We start from the raw sequence: 15,334 nt of genomic DNA, 5'->3' as shown, positions 1-15,334 counted from the left end.
AAAAAGACCTGGCCCAGGTGGTTTCACTGGAGAATTCTACTAAACTTTCAGAGAAGAGCTTACAACAGTACTACTGAAACTATTTCAGAACATAGAAAAGGAAGCAATACTTCCGAATTCATTCTATGAAGCCAGCATAACCCTGATACCAAAACCAGGCAAAGATACCCCAAAAAAGAAAATTACAGACCAGTATCTCTCATGAAGATAGATGCAAAAATTCTCAATAAAACTTTAGCCAATAGAATTCAGCATCATATCAAAAAAAAATAATATACCTTGACCAACTAGGATTCATACTAGGTATGCAAGGATGGTTCAATGTTAGAAAATCAATCAAAGTAATCCGCCACATAAATAAAAAAAAAGAAAAGAATCACATGATCATCAAAATTGACTCATAAAAGGCATTTGACAAAGTCGAACACCCATTCCTGATAAAAACTCTCAATAAAATAGGTATAAAAAGGAAATTTCTCAACATAATGAAGGGCATCTATGCAAAGCCAGTGGCCAACATCATTCTCAATGGAGAGAGGCTGAAAACATTCCCCTTGAGAACAGGAATAAGACAAACACGTTGCCATCAAGTCAATTCCGACTCATAACAACCCTATAGGACAGAGTAGAACTGCCCCAAAGAGTTTCCAAGGAGCACCTGGTGGATTTGAACTGCCGACGTTTTGGTTAGCAGCGGTAGCTCTTAACCACTATGCCACCAGGGTTTCCGGAACAAGACAAGGATGCCCTTTTCACCACTCCTGTTTAACATCATGTTGGAAGTCTTAGCCAGAGCAATAAGGCAAGAAACTGAAACAAAGGGCATCCAAATTGGTAACGAAGAAGTTAAACTTTCCCTATTTGTGGATGATATGATACTATACTTAGAAAATCCAAAAGACTCCACTGGAACTAATAGAAAGATTCAGCAGCGTAGCAGGATACAAGGTCAACATACAAAAATCAGGTGGATTCCTATACAAAAAGAGAACAACGAAAAGGGAATCAGGAAAACAATACCATGTATAATAGCTCCTTAAAAAATACAATATTTGGGAACGAGTCTAACCAGGGATGTAAAAGACCTATAAAAAGAAAGCTACAAAACACTACTGCAAGAAACCCAAAGAGATCTACATAAATGGAAAAACATACCATACTCATGGATAGGTAGACTCAACATTGTGAAAATGACAATTCTATCCAAAGCAATTTACAAATACAATGCAATACCAATCCAGATAGCAACAACATTCTTTAAAGAGATAGAAAAACTTATCATTAACTTTATATGGAAAGGGAAGAGGCCCAGATAAGTAAGGCACTATTGAAGAAGAATAAAGTAGGAGGACTCGCACTACCTGACCTCAGATCCTACTATACAGCTATGGTAGTAAAAACAGCCTGGTACTGGTACGAGGACAGATACATTGACCAATGGAACTGAATTGAGAACCCAGATGTAAATCCATCTACCGATGGTCACCTGATCTTCGATAAGGGCCCAAAGTCCATCAAATGGGGAAAGACAGTCTTTTTAACAAATGGTGCTGGCAAAACTGGACGTTCATCTGCAAAAAAATGAAACAGGGCCCATACCTCACACCATATACAAAAACTAACTCAAAATGGATCAAAGCATATAAAGCCAAAACTATGAAGTTCATAGAAGAAAAATACGATCAAAGCTAGGGGCCCTAATACACAGCATTAACAGGATACAAATCACAACCAACAACATACAAGCTCCAGAAGATAAGCTAGATAACTAGGGTCTTCTAAAAATTAAAAACTTATGCTCATCAAAAGACTTCACCAAAAGAGTAAAGAGAACCTTTAGACTGGGAATAAATTTTTGGCTATTACAAATCAGACAAAGGTCTACTAGAAAATCCAACACTTTTACAACAAAAAGACAAATAATTCAAATGGGCAAGGATATGAGCAGACACTTCACACAAAGAAGACATTCAAGCGGCCAACAGACAGATGAGGAAATGCTCAGGATGTTTAGCCATCAGAGAAATGCAAATCAAAACCACAATGAGACACCATCTCATTGGGGAGATGGGAATTCTTATGCAGTCCTGGTGGGAATGCAAAACGATACAGTCATTTTGGAAAATGATATGGCTCTTCCTTAGAAAGCTAGAAAAAGAAATACCACATGATCCAGCAATCCCACTCCTAGGGCGATATCCTAGAGAAATAAGAGTCATCATAAGAATAGATATATGTACACCCATGTTCATTGCAGCATTGCTCACAATAGCAAAAAGATGGAAACAACCTAGATGCCCATCAACAGATGAATGGATAAACAAACCGTGGTACATACACACAATGGAGTATTACACACTAAAGAACAATGATGAATCTGTGAAGCATCATATAACATGGATGCATATGGAGGACATTATGCTGAGTGAAATAAGTCAATCACAAAAGGGCAAATATTACATGAGGCCACTTCTGTAAAAACTCATGAAAAAGTTTACACACAAAAAGAAACAATCTTTGATGGTTATGAGGGTGGGGAGGGGTGGAGATGGAAAAACACTTAATAGACAATAGATAAGTGGTATCTTTGGTGAATGTTAAGACAGTACACAATACGCAGCCTGTACCAGGCAGGGCCGTGGTAGCTCCATAGGCACATCCGAACTCCCTGAAGGACTGAATTGCTGGGCTGAGGGCTGTAGGGACCATGGTGTTAGGGAACATCTAGCTCAATTGGCATAACAAAGTTTATAAAAAAGATGTTCTACATTCTACTTTGGTGAGTAGTGTCTGGGGTCTTAAAAGCCTGTGAGCAGCCGCCTAGGACATTTTATTGGTCTCACCCCTTCGGGAGCAAGGAAGAATGAAGAAAACTAAAGACATAAGAGAAAGATTAGTCTAAAGGGCTAATGGACTACATCTACCACAGCCTCCACCAGACTGAGTCCAGTACAGTGAGATGGTGCCTGGCTACCACCACTGATTGCTGTGACAGGGATCACAATAGAGAGTCCCAGGTAGAGCTGGAGAAAAATGTAGAACAAAATTCTAACTCAAAAAGAAAGACCAGACTTGCTGGCCTGACAGAGACTAGACAAACTGTGACAGTATGGACCCTGGACACCCTTTCCGCTCAATAATGAGGTCACTCCTGAGGTTCTCCCTTCAGCCAGAGATTGAACAGGCCGATGGAACAAGACAAGACTAAAGGAGCACACCAGCCCTGGGGCTGGGACTGGAAAGCAGGAGGGAACAGGAAAGCTGGTAATAGGGAACTCAGTGTTGAGAAGGCAGAGTGTCAACATGTTGTGGGGTTGTTAACCAATGTGATACAACAGTGTGTGTACTATCTGATGAGAAACTAGTTTGTTCTGTAAACCTTCATCTAAAGTTGAATAAAAAACAAAACAAAACAAAAAACAAAGATAGCTATTTCTTGCATTCCCAAATTCTTGCCCTTTCTTAGTTTCACCTAGTTTATTTCTCATTTACCCTGATTTTTTAAAAAATTGCCATTATTTTGCTGTTTGAAATACCTGTTTCTAAATGATGTTCATGTATTTTACATGTTCTCTGGTACTTTGATTTACTGGAAGGGATATACAACTTTCTTAAAAAAAAATTTAAGCCTCGGGGCCAAGATGGCAGACTAGGTAGACGCTACCTCGGATCCCTCTTGCAACAGAGACTCGGAAAAACAAGTGAATCGATCACGTACATAACAATCTACGAATCCTGAACAACAAACACAGATTTAGAGACGGAGAACGAACAAATACGGGGAAGCAGTGATTGTATTCAGAGCCTGGAGCCAGCGTACCAGTCAGGTAAACTTCGGCGCCCGATTTGGGGCAGAGCCCAGGGTAGCAGACGACACTAACAAGGGGCCCAGCCCTAGCCCTCGAACTCACTCCAGGAGGGGGCCCAGCCGGTTCGCGCGGGCAGCGTGGCGACGCAGCTGGTGGGAGAAGTCCCCGGGAGGCAGTGACTGATCTTGGAGCTGGGAGAGTAGCGTCCCAGCCGGGGAACTGTCCCGCTGGGATTATGGCTGGGCGCAGGCAAGGCATAAGCACGGAGAGCTGCTCAACCTCCCTGAACTAACCCCGGGAGGGGGCCCAGCCGGTTCTCACAGGCGGCACGGCAACGCAGCTGGAGGGACGAGAAGTCCCCGGGAGGCAGCAACTGATTTTGGAGTCGAGAGTGCACCGTCCCAGCAGGGGAACCTTAACGTTGGGTGTGGGGCTGGCAGCGGAGGATCTGACCGTGACTCCAGCAGGCCAGACCCCCCGGGGGCAATCTCCACACAGCCAGCACACATAGGCGACGCGCCCCACGGGAATCTCAGATATAATAGTCATTCCAAGCAAGACAAGCAACTCTGGCTATATTATGAGGTGCTACTCTCCTATCTCTCTGATCCTTCCCCCAGCCTCCCCAGGCGGCTTTATTAACATCCGAATAGCCTGAGCCAGAGGGAGAACTCTGATAGGGATCTGACTGCATTTTTTTTAGCAGATTTTCTGGAAAAACTAGTTTCCCAGTGATGGCTCGGAGACAGCAGTCCATATCAAACCACATAACGAAGCAGCTTCTACAACCCCCCAAACAAAAGAATCAAAATCTTTCCCAAATGAAGATACAATCCTAGAATTATCAGATACAGAATATAAAAAAATGATTTACAGAATGCTTCAAGACATCACAAACGAAATAAGGCAAACTGCAGAAAAAGCCAAGGAACACACTGATAAAACTATTGAAGAACTCAAAAAGATTATTCAAGAACATAGTGGAAAAATTAATAAGTTGCAAGAATCCATAGAGAGACAGCATGTAGAAATCCAAAAGATTAACAATAAAATTACAGAATTAGACAACGCACTAGGAAGTCAGAGGAGCAGACTCGAGCAATTAGAATGCAGACTGGGACATCTGGAGGACCAGGGAATCAACACCAACATAGCTGAAAAAAAATCAGATAAAAGAATAAAAAAAATGAAGAAACCCTAAGAATCATGTGGGACTCTATCAAGAAGGATAACTTGCGAGTGATTAGAGTCCCAGAACAGGGAGGGAGGACAGAAAACACAGAGAAAATAGTTGAAGAACTCCTGACACAAAACTTCCCTGACATCATGAAAGACGAAAGGATATCTAGCCAAGATGCTCATCGAACCCCATTTAAGATTGATCCAAAAAGAAAAACACCAAGACATATTATCATCAAACTCGCCAAAACCAAAGATAAACAGAAAATTTTAAAAGCAGCCAGGAGAAAAGAAAGGTTTCCTTCAAGGGAGAATCAATAAGAATAAGTTCAGACTACTCAGCAGAAACCATGCAGGCAAGAAGGGAATGGGACGACATATACAGAGCACTGAAGGAGAAAAACTGCCAGCCAAGGATCATATATCCAGCAAAACTCTCTCTGAAATATGAAGGCGAAATTAAGATATTTACAGATAAACACAAGTTTAGAGAATTTGCAAAAACCAAACCAAAGCTACAAGAAATACTAAAGGATATTTTTTGGTCAGAGAACCAATAATATCAGATATCAGCACAACACAAGGTCACAAAACAGAACGTCCTGATATCAACTCAAATAGGGAAATCACAAAAACAAACAAATTAAGATTAATTAAAAAAATAATAAAAATAATACACGTAACATGGAATCATGGAAGTCAATAGGTAAAAGATCACAATAATCCAAAAGAGGGACTAAATACAGGAGGCATTGAGCTGCCAGATGGAGAGTGATACAAGGCGATATAGAACGATACAAGTTAGGTTTTTACTTAGAAAAATAGGGGTAAATAATAAGGTAACCACAAAAAGGTATAACAACTCTATAACTCAAGATAAAAGCCAAGAAAAACGTAACGACTCAACTAACATAAAGTCAAACACTATGAAAATGAAGATCTCACAATTTACTAAGAAAAACGCCGCAGCACAAAAAAGTATGTGGAAAAATGAAATTGCCAACAACACACATGAAAAGGCATCAAAATGACAGCACTAAAAACTTATTTATCTATAATTACCCTGAATGTAAATGGACTAAATGCACCAATAAAGAGACAGAGAGTCACGGACTGGATAAAGAAACACGATCCATCTATATGCCGCCTACAAGAGACACACCTTAGACTTAGAGACACAAACTAAAACTCAAAGGATGGAAAAAATATATCAAGCAAACAATAAGCAAAAAAGAAGAGGAGTAGCAATATTAATTTCTGACAAAATAGACTTTAGACTTAAATCCACCACAAAGGATAAAGAAGGACACTATATAATGATAAAAGGGACAATTGATCAGGAAGACATAACCATATGAAATATTTATGCACCCAATGACAGGGCTGCAAGATACATAAATCAAATTTTAACAGAATTGAAAAGTGAGATAGATACTTCCACAATTATAGTAGGAGACTTCAACACACCACTTTCGGAGAAGGACAGGACATCCAGTAAGAAGCTCAATAGAGACACGGAAGACCTACTTACAACAATCAACCAACTTGACCTCATTGACTTATACAGAACTCTCCACTCAACTGCTGCAAAATATACTTTTTTTTCTAGCGCACATGGAACATTCTCTAGAATAGACCACATATTAGGTCATAAAACAAACCTGTGCAGAGTCCAAAACATCGAAATATTACAAAGCATCTTCTCAGACCACAAGGCAATAAAACTAGAAATCAATAACAGAAAAACTAGGGAAAAGAAACCAAATACTTCGAAACGGAACAATACCCTCCTGAAAACAGACTAGGTTATAGAAGACATCAAGGGGGGAATAAGGAAATTCATAGAATGCAACGAGAATGAAAATATTTCCTATCAAAACCTCTGGGACACAGCAAAAGCAGTGCTCAGAGGCCAATTTATATCGATAAATGCACACATACAAAAAGAAGAAAGAGCCAAAAGCAGAGAACTGTCCCTACAACTTGACAAATAGAAAGTGAGCAACAAAAGAACCCATCAGGCACCAGAAGAAAACAAATAATAAAAATTAGAGCTGAACTAAAGGAATTAGAGAACAGAAAAACAATTGAAAGAATTAACAAAGCCAAAAGCTGGTTCTTTGAAAAAATTAACAAAATTGATAAGCCCTTGGCTAGACTAACTACAGAAATACAGGAAAGGAAACAAATAACTGGAATAAGAAATGAGAAGGACCACATCACAACAGAACCAAATGAAGTTAAAAGAATCATTTCAGATTACTAAGAAAAATTGTACTCTAACCAATTTGAAAACCTAGAAGAAATGGACGAATTCCTGGAAAAACACTACCTACCTAAACTAACGCATTCAGAAGTAGAACAACTAAATAGACCCATAACAAAAAAAGAGATTGAAACTGTAATCAAAAAACTTCCAACAAAAAAAAGCCGTGGCCCAGATGGCTTCACTGCAGAGTTCTACCAAACTTTCAGAGAAGAGTTAACACCACTACTACTGAAGGTATTTCAAAGCATAGAAAATGACGGAATACTATCCAACTCATTCTATGAAGCCACCATCTCCCTGATACCAAAACCAGGTAAAGACATTTCAAAAAAAGAAAATTACAGATCTATATCCCTCATGAACATAGATGCAAAAATCCTCAACAAAATTCTAGCCAATAGAATCCAACAACACATCAAAAAAATAATTCACCCTGATCAAGTGGGATTTATACCAGGTATGCAAGGCTGGCTTAATATCAGAAAAACCATTAATATAATCCATCACATAAATAAAACAAAAGATAAAAACCACATGATCTTATCAATTGATGCAGAAAAGGCATTTGATAAAGTCCAACACCCATTTATGATAAAAATTCTTACCAAAATAGGAATTGAAGGAAAATTCCTCAACATAATAAAGGGCATTGACGCAAAGCCAACAGCCAATATCACTCTAAATGGAGAGAACCTGAAAGCATTTCTCTTTAGAACGGGAACCAGACAAGGATGCCCTTTATCACCACTCTTATTCAACATCGTGCTTGAAGTCCTAGCCAGGGCAATTAGGCTAGACAAAGAAATAAAGGGCATCCGGATTGGCAAGGAGGAAGTAAAGTTATCACCATTTGCAGATGACATGATCTTATACACAGAAAACCCTAAGGAATCCTCCAGAAAACTACTGAAACTAATAGAAGAGTTTGGCAGAGTCTCAGGTTATAAAAAAAAAAAAAAAAAAAAAAAAATCACTTGGATTCCTCTACATCAACAAAAAGAACACCGAAGAGGAAATCACCAAATCAATACCATTCACAGTAGCCCCCAAGAAGATAAAATACTTAGGAATAAATCTTACCAAGGATGTAAAAGACAAAGCTCTACTACAAGAAATTCAAAAGGACATACTTAAGTGGAAAAACATACCTTGCTCATGGATAGGAAGACTTAACATAGTAAAAATGTCTATTCTACCAAAAGCCATCTATACATATAACGCACTTCCGATCCAAATTCCAATGTCATGTTTTAAGGGGATAGAGAATCAAATCACCAATTTCATATGGAAGGGAAAGAAGCCCCGGAGAAGCAAAGTATTCCTGAAAAAGAAGAAAGTGGGAGGCCTCACTCTACCTGATTTCAGAACCTATTATACAGCCAGAGTAGTCAAAACAGCCTGGTACTGGTACAACAACAGGCACATAGACCAATGGAACAGAATTGAGAACCCAGATATAAATCCATCCATATATGAGCAGCTGATATTTGACAAAGGCCCAGTGTCAGTTAATTGGGGAAAAGATAGTCTTTTTAACAAATGGTGCTGGCATAACTGGATATCCATTTCAAAAAAATGAAACAGGACACATACCTCACACCATGCACAAAAACTAACTCCAAGTGGATCAAAGACCTAAACATAAAGACTAAAACGATAAAGATCATGGAAGAAAAAATAGGGACAACCCTAGGAGCCCTAATAAAAGGCATAAACAGAATACAAAACATTACCAAAAATGATGAAGAGAAACCCGATAACTGGGAGCTCCTAAAAATCAAACACCTATGCTCATCTAAAGACTTCACCAAGAGAGTAAAAAGACCACCTACAGACTGGGAAAGAATTTTCAGCTATGACATCTCCGACCAGCGCCTGATCTCCAAAATCTACATGATTCTGTCAAAACTCAACCACAAAAAGACAAACAACCCAATCAAGAAGGGGGCAAAGGATATGAACACACATTTCACTAAAGAAGATTTTCAGACAGCCAACAGATACATGAGAAAATGCTCTCGATCGTTAGCCATTAGAGAAATGCAAATTAAAACTACGATGAGATTCCATCTCACACCAACTAGGCTGGCATTAATCCAAAAAACACAAAACAATAAATGTTGGAGAGGCTGCAGAGAGATTGGAACTCTCATACACTGCTGGTGGGAATGTAAAATGGTACAACCACTTTGGAAATCTATCTGGCATTATCTTAAACAGTTAGAAATAGAACTACCATACAACCCCAAAATCCCACTCCTCGGAATATACCCTAGAGATACAAGAGCCTTCACACAAACAGATATATGCACACCCATGTTTATTGCAGCTCTGTTTACAATAGCAAAAAGCTGGAAGCAACCAAGGTGTCCATCAACGGATGAATGGGTAAATAAATTGCGGTATATTCACAGAATGGAATACTACGCATAAAGAACAGTGACGAATCTGTGAAACATTTCATAACATGGAGGAACCTGGAAGGCATTATGCTGAGTGAAATTAGTCAGAGGCAAAAGGACAAATATTGTATAAGACCACTATTATAAGATCTTGAGAAATGGTAAACCTGAGAAGTACACATACTTTTGTGGTTATGGGGGGGGAGGGAGGGAGGGAGGGAGACGGTTTTTTATTGATTAATCAGTAGATAAGAACTGCTTTAGGTGAAGGGAAAGACAACACGCAATACATGGAAGGTCAGCTCAATTGGACTGGACCAAAAGCAAAGAAGTTTCCGGGATAAAATGAATGCTTCAAAGGTCAGCGGAGCAAGGGCGGGGGTCTGGGGAACATGGTTTGAGGGGACCTCTAAGTCAATTGGCAAAATAATTCTATTATGAAAACATTCTGCATCCCACTTTGAAATGTGGTGTCTGGGGTCTTAAATGCTAACAAGCGGCCATCTAAGATGCATCAATTGGTCTCAACCCACCTGGAGCAAAGGAAAATGAAGAACACCAAGGTCACACGACAACTAAGAGCCCAAGAGACAGAAAGGGCCACATGGACCAGAGACCTACATCATCCTGAGACCAGAAGAACTAGTTGGTGCCCGGCCACAATCGATGACTGCCCTGACAGGGAGCACAACAGAGGACCCCTGAGGGAGCAGGAAATCAGTGGGATACAGACCCCAAATTCTCATAAAAAGTCCATACTTAATGGTCTGACTGAGACTAGAGGAATCCCAGTGGTCATGGTCCCCAGACCTTCTGTGGCACAGGACAGGAACCATCCCCAAAGACAACTCATCAGACATGAAAGGGACTGGTCAGCGGGTGGGAGAGAGACGCTGATGAAGAGTGAGCTAATTATATCAGGTGGACACTTGAGAGTGTGTTCGCAAGTCTTGTCTGGAGGAGGGATGGGAGGATAGAGAGAGAGGGAAGCCAGCAAAATTGTCACAAAAGGAGAGACTGAAAGGGCTGACTCAATAGGGGGAGAGCAAGTGGGAGTAGGGAGTAAGATGTATGTAAACTTATATGTGACAGACTGATTGGATTTGTAAACGTTCACTTGAAGCTTAATAAAAGTTAATTAAAAAAAATTTAAAAGCTTTTAAAAATGCAAAGAAATTAGTAAGCTAAAACATAATGTTAGCATAATATATATTGATGCCAAAACATTTTCGTTTGAACGTAAACACAAATTAACACTTCTAGATTTTGCACACTATTTCCAAACTATATATGTTGCCAACTTTTTAAAAATAATTTTTATTGTGCTTTAAGTGACAGTTTACAAATCAAGTCAGTCTCTCACACAAAAACCCATATACACCTTGCTACACACCCAGTTACTCTCCCCCTAATGAGACAACCCACGCTCTCCCTCCATTCTCTCTTTTCATGTCCATTTCGCCAGCTTCTAAACCCCTCCACCCTCTCATCTCCCCTCCATCTCCCCTGTCAGGGCAGTCATCGATTGTAGCCGGGCACCATCTAGCTCTTCTGGCCTCAGGATGATGTAGTCTCTGGTTCATGTGGCCCTTTCTGTCTCTTGGGCTCGTAATCACCTTGTGTCCTTGGTGTTCTTCATTCTCCATTAATCCAGGTGGGTTGAGACCAATTGATGCGTCTTAGATGGCTGCTTGCTAGCGTTTAAGACCCCAGACGCCACTCTTCAAAGCGGAATGCGGAATGTTTTCTTAATAGATTTTATTATGCCAGTTGACTTAGATGTCCACTGAAACCATGGTCTCCAGACCCCTGCCCCTGCTATGCTGGCCTTTGAAGCATTGAGTTTATTCAGGGAATTTCTTTGCTTTTGGTTTAGTCCAGTTGTGCTGACCACCCCTGTATTTTGTGCTGTGTTTCCCTTCACCTAAAGTAGTTACTATCTACTATCTAATTAGTGAATACCCCTCTCCCACCCTCCCTCCCTCCCCCCTCTCGTAACTGCAAAAGTATGTTTTCTTCTCAGTTTAAACTATTTCTCAAGTTCTTGTAATACTGGTCTTATACAACATTTGTCCTTTTGCAGCTGACGAATTTCACTCAGCATAATGCCTTCCAGGTTTCTCCACGTTATGAAATGTCTCACAGATTCCTCACTGTTCTTTATTGATGCGTGGTATTCCATTGTGTGAATATACCATAATTTATTTATCCATTCATCCGTTGATGGGCACCTTGGTTGCTTCCATCTTTGCTATTGTAAACAGTGCTGCAATAAACATGGACTGCATGTATCTGTTCATGTAAAGGCTCGTATTTCTCTAGGATATATTCCAAGGAGTGGGATTACTGGATCTTACGGTAGTTCTATTTCTAGCTTTTTAAGGAAGCGCCAAATTGATTTCCGAAGTAGTTGTACCATTTTACGCTCCCACCAGCAGCGTGTAAGTGTTCCAATCTCTCCACAGCCTCTCCAACATTTATTATTTTGTGTTTTTTGGATTAATGCCAGCCTTGTTGGCGTGAGATGAAATCTATTGTAGTTTTGATCTGCATTTCTCAAATGGCTAATGATTTTGAATATTTCCTCATATATCTGTTAGCTACCTGAATGTCTTCTTTAGTGAAGTGTCTATTCTTATCTTTTGCCCATTTTTTTATTGAGTTATTTGTCTTTTTGTCGTTGAGCTTTTGCAGTATCATGTAGATTTTAGAGATCAGGTGCTGATCAGAAATGTCATAGCTGAAAACTTTTTCCCAGTCTGTAGACTGCAGTGGGTTTGTTTTTTTGGCTTAGGTAATGTTTTTACCCTTTTGGTGAAGTCTTTGGATGAGCAAAGGTGTTTGATCTTTAGGAGCTCCCAGTTATCTAGTTTTTCTTCTGCATTCTTAATAATGCTTCGTATACTCTTTATGCCATTTATTAGCGCTTCTAACGTTGTTCCTATTTTTTCTTCCATGATCTTTATCGTTTTAGATTTTATATTGAAGTCTTTGATCCATTTTGAGTTAGTTTTTGTGCATGGAGTGAGGTATGGGTCTTGTTTCATTTTTTTGCAGATGGATATCCAGTTATGCCAGCACCGTTTGTTAAAAAGACTGTCTTTTCCCCATTTAACTGTTTTGGGGCCTTTGTCAAATATCAACTGCTCGTATGTGGATGGATTTATGTCTGGATTCTCGATTCTGTTCCACTGCTCCATGTATCTGTTGTCATACCAGTACCAGGCTGTTTTGACTACTGTGGCAGTATAATCGATTTTAAAATCAGGTAAAGTAAGACCTCCCACTTTCTTCTTTTTCAGCAATGCTTTATTTATCCGGGGCCTCTTTCCCTTCCATGTGAAGTTGGCGATTTGTTTCTCCATCTCATTAAAGAATGTCGTTGGGATTTGGATATGAATTGCATTAAATGTATAGATCGCTTTTGGTAGAATAGACATTTTTATAATGTTAAGTCTTCCTAGCCACGAGCAAGGTATGTTTTTGCACTTATATAAGTCTCTCTTGGTTTCTTGCAGAAGTGTACTGTAGTTTTCTTTGTATAAGTCTTTTACATCTCTGGTAAGATTTATTCAAATGGTATTGATTTGGTGAGTTCCTCTTCGATGTTCTTTTTGTTGGTGTAGAGGAATCCACCGGATTTTTCTATGTTTATCTTGTATCCCGATACTCTGCTGAACTCTTCTACTAGTTTCAGTAGTTTTCTGGAGGATTCCTTAGGGTTTTCTGTTTATAAGATCATGTCATCTGCAAATAGAGATACTTTGACTGCTTCCTTGCCAATCTGGATGCCCTTTATTTTTTTTGTCTAGCCTAATTGCTCTGGCTAGGACCTTCAAAACAATGTTGAATAAGAGCGGTGATAAAGGACATCCTTGTCTAGTTCCTGATCTCAATGGGAATGCTTTCAGGGTCTCTCCATTTAGGGTGATGTTGGCTGTTGGCTTCGTATAAATGCCCTTTAGTATGTTGAGGAATTTTCCTTCTATTCCTATTTTGCTGAGAGTTTTTATCATGAATGAGTGTTGAACTTTGTCAAATGCCTTTTCTGCATCAATTGATAAAATCATGTGATTCTTGTTTTTTGTTTTATTTATGTGGTGGATTACATTTATTGTTTTTCTAATGTTGAACCATCCCTGCATACCTGGTATGAATCCCACTTGGTCATGGTGAATTATTTTTTGGATATGTTGTTGAATTCTATTGGCTAGAATTTTATTGAGAATTTTTGCATTACGTTCATGAGGGATATAGGTCTGTAATTTTCTTTTTTTGTGGTGTCTTTACCTGGTTTTGGTATCAGGGATATGGTGGCTTCATAGAATGAGTTTGGTAGTATTCCATCCTTTTCTATGCTCTGAAATACCTTTCATAGTAGTGGTGTTAACTCTTCTCTGAAAGTTTGGTAGAAATCTGCAGTAAAGCCATCCGGACCAGGCCTTTTTTTGGTTGGGAGTTTTTTGATTTCCTTTTCATTTCTTCTTTTGTTATGGGTCTATTTAGTTGTTCTACCTTTGTTTGTGTTAGTTTAGGTAGGTGGTGTGTTTCTAGGAATTCATCCATTTCTTCTAGGTTTTCAAATTTGTTTGAGTACAGTTTTTCATAGTAATCTGATACGATTCTTTTAATTTCAGTTGGGTCTGTTGTAATATTGCCCAACTCATTTCTTATTCGGGTTATTTGCTTCCTCTCCTGTTTTTTTTTTGTCAGTTTGGCTAGTGGTTTTTCAATTTTGTTGATTTTTTCAAAAAGCCAGCTTTTGGTCTTCTTAATTCTTTCAATTGTTTTCCTGTTTTTATATAATAACATTGCTGTTACCCTGTTTTTTTTTTTAATAACCTTGCTTTATTTTTTTTGGATTTCCCTGTGTGGGTTGACTTCTGGTTGCTCTGCCCAGTGTTCTATTGATTTCTAACCAAAGAGCTCCCTTTAGTATTTCTTGTAGTTTTGGTTTGGTTTTTACAAATTCCCTAAACTTGTGTTTGTCTGGAAATGTCTTAATTTCACCTTCATATTTAAGAGACAGTTTTACTGGTTGTATGATTCTTGGCAGGAAATATTTTTCCTTCAATTTTTAAATAGGTCATCCCATTGCCTTTTTGCCTGCATGGTTTCTGCCGAGTAGTCTGAACTTACTCTTACTGGCTCTCCTTTGTAGGTGAATTTTCGTTTATCCCTCGCTGCTCTTATAATTCTCTCTTTATCTTTGGTTTTGCCAAGTTTCATTATAATATGTCTTGGTGACTTTCTTTTCAGACCTACCTTATGTGGAGTTGGATGAGCATCTTGGATAGATATCTTCTCATCTTTCACAACATCAGTTTTTTGAGAACAAATCTTCAACAATTTTGCCTGTATTTTCTGTTATCCCTCCCTGTTCTGGTACTCCAATCACTTGTAGGTTATTTTTCTTGATAAAGTCCCCCACGATTCTTAAGATTTCATCATTTTTTTTTTAATCTTTTATCTGATTTTTCTTCAAATATATTAGTGCCAAGTGATTTATCTTCGAATTCAGAAATTCTAGCTTCTACTTGCTCAGTTGTGCTCCTCTGACTTTCTATTGAGTTATCTAATTCTGTAATTTTATTGTTAATCTTCTGAATTTCTGATTTCTGTCTGTCTATGGATTTTTCCAGCTTACTAAACTTTTCGTTATGTTCCTGAATAAT

The sequence above is a fragment of the Loxodonta africana genome, chromosome 13 (genome assembly GCF_030014295.1).
Source record: "Loxodonta africana isolate mLoxAfr1 chromosome 13, mLoxAfr1.hap2, whole genome shotgun sequence".
Taxonomy (NCBI): Eukaryota; Metazoa; Chordata; class Mammalia; order Proboscidea; family Elephantidae; genus Loxodonta; species Loxodonta africana.
This window is presented reverse-complemented; position numbering follows the sequence as displayed.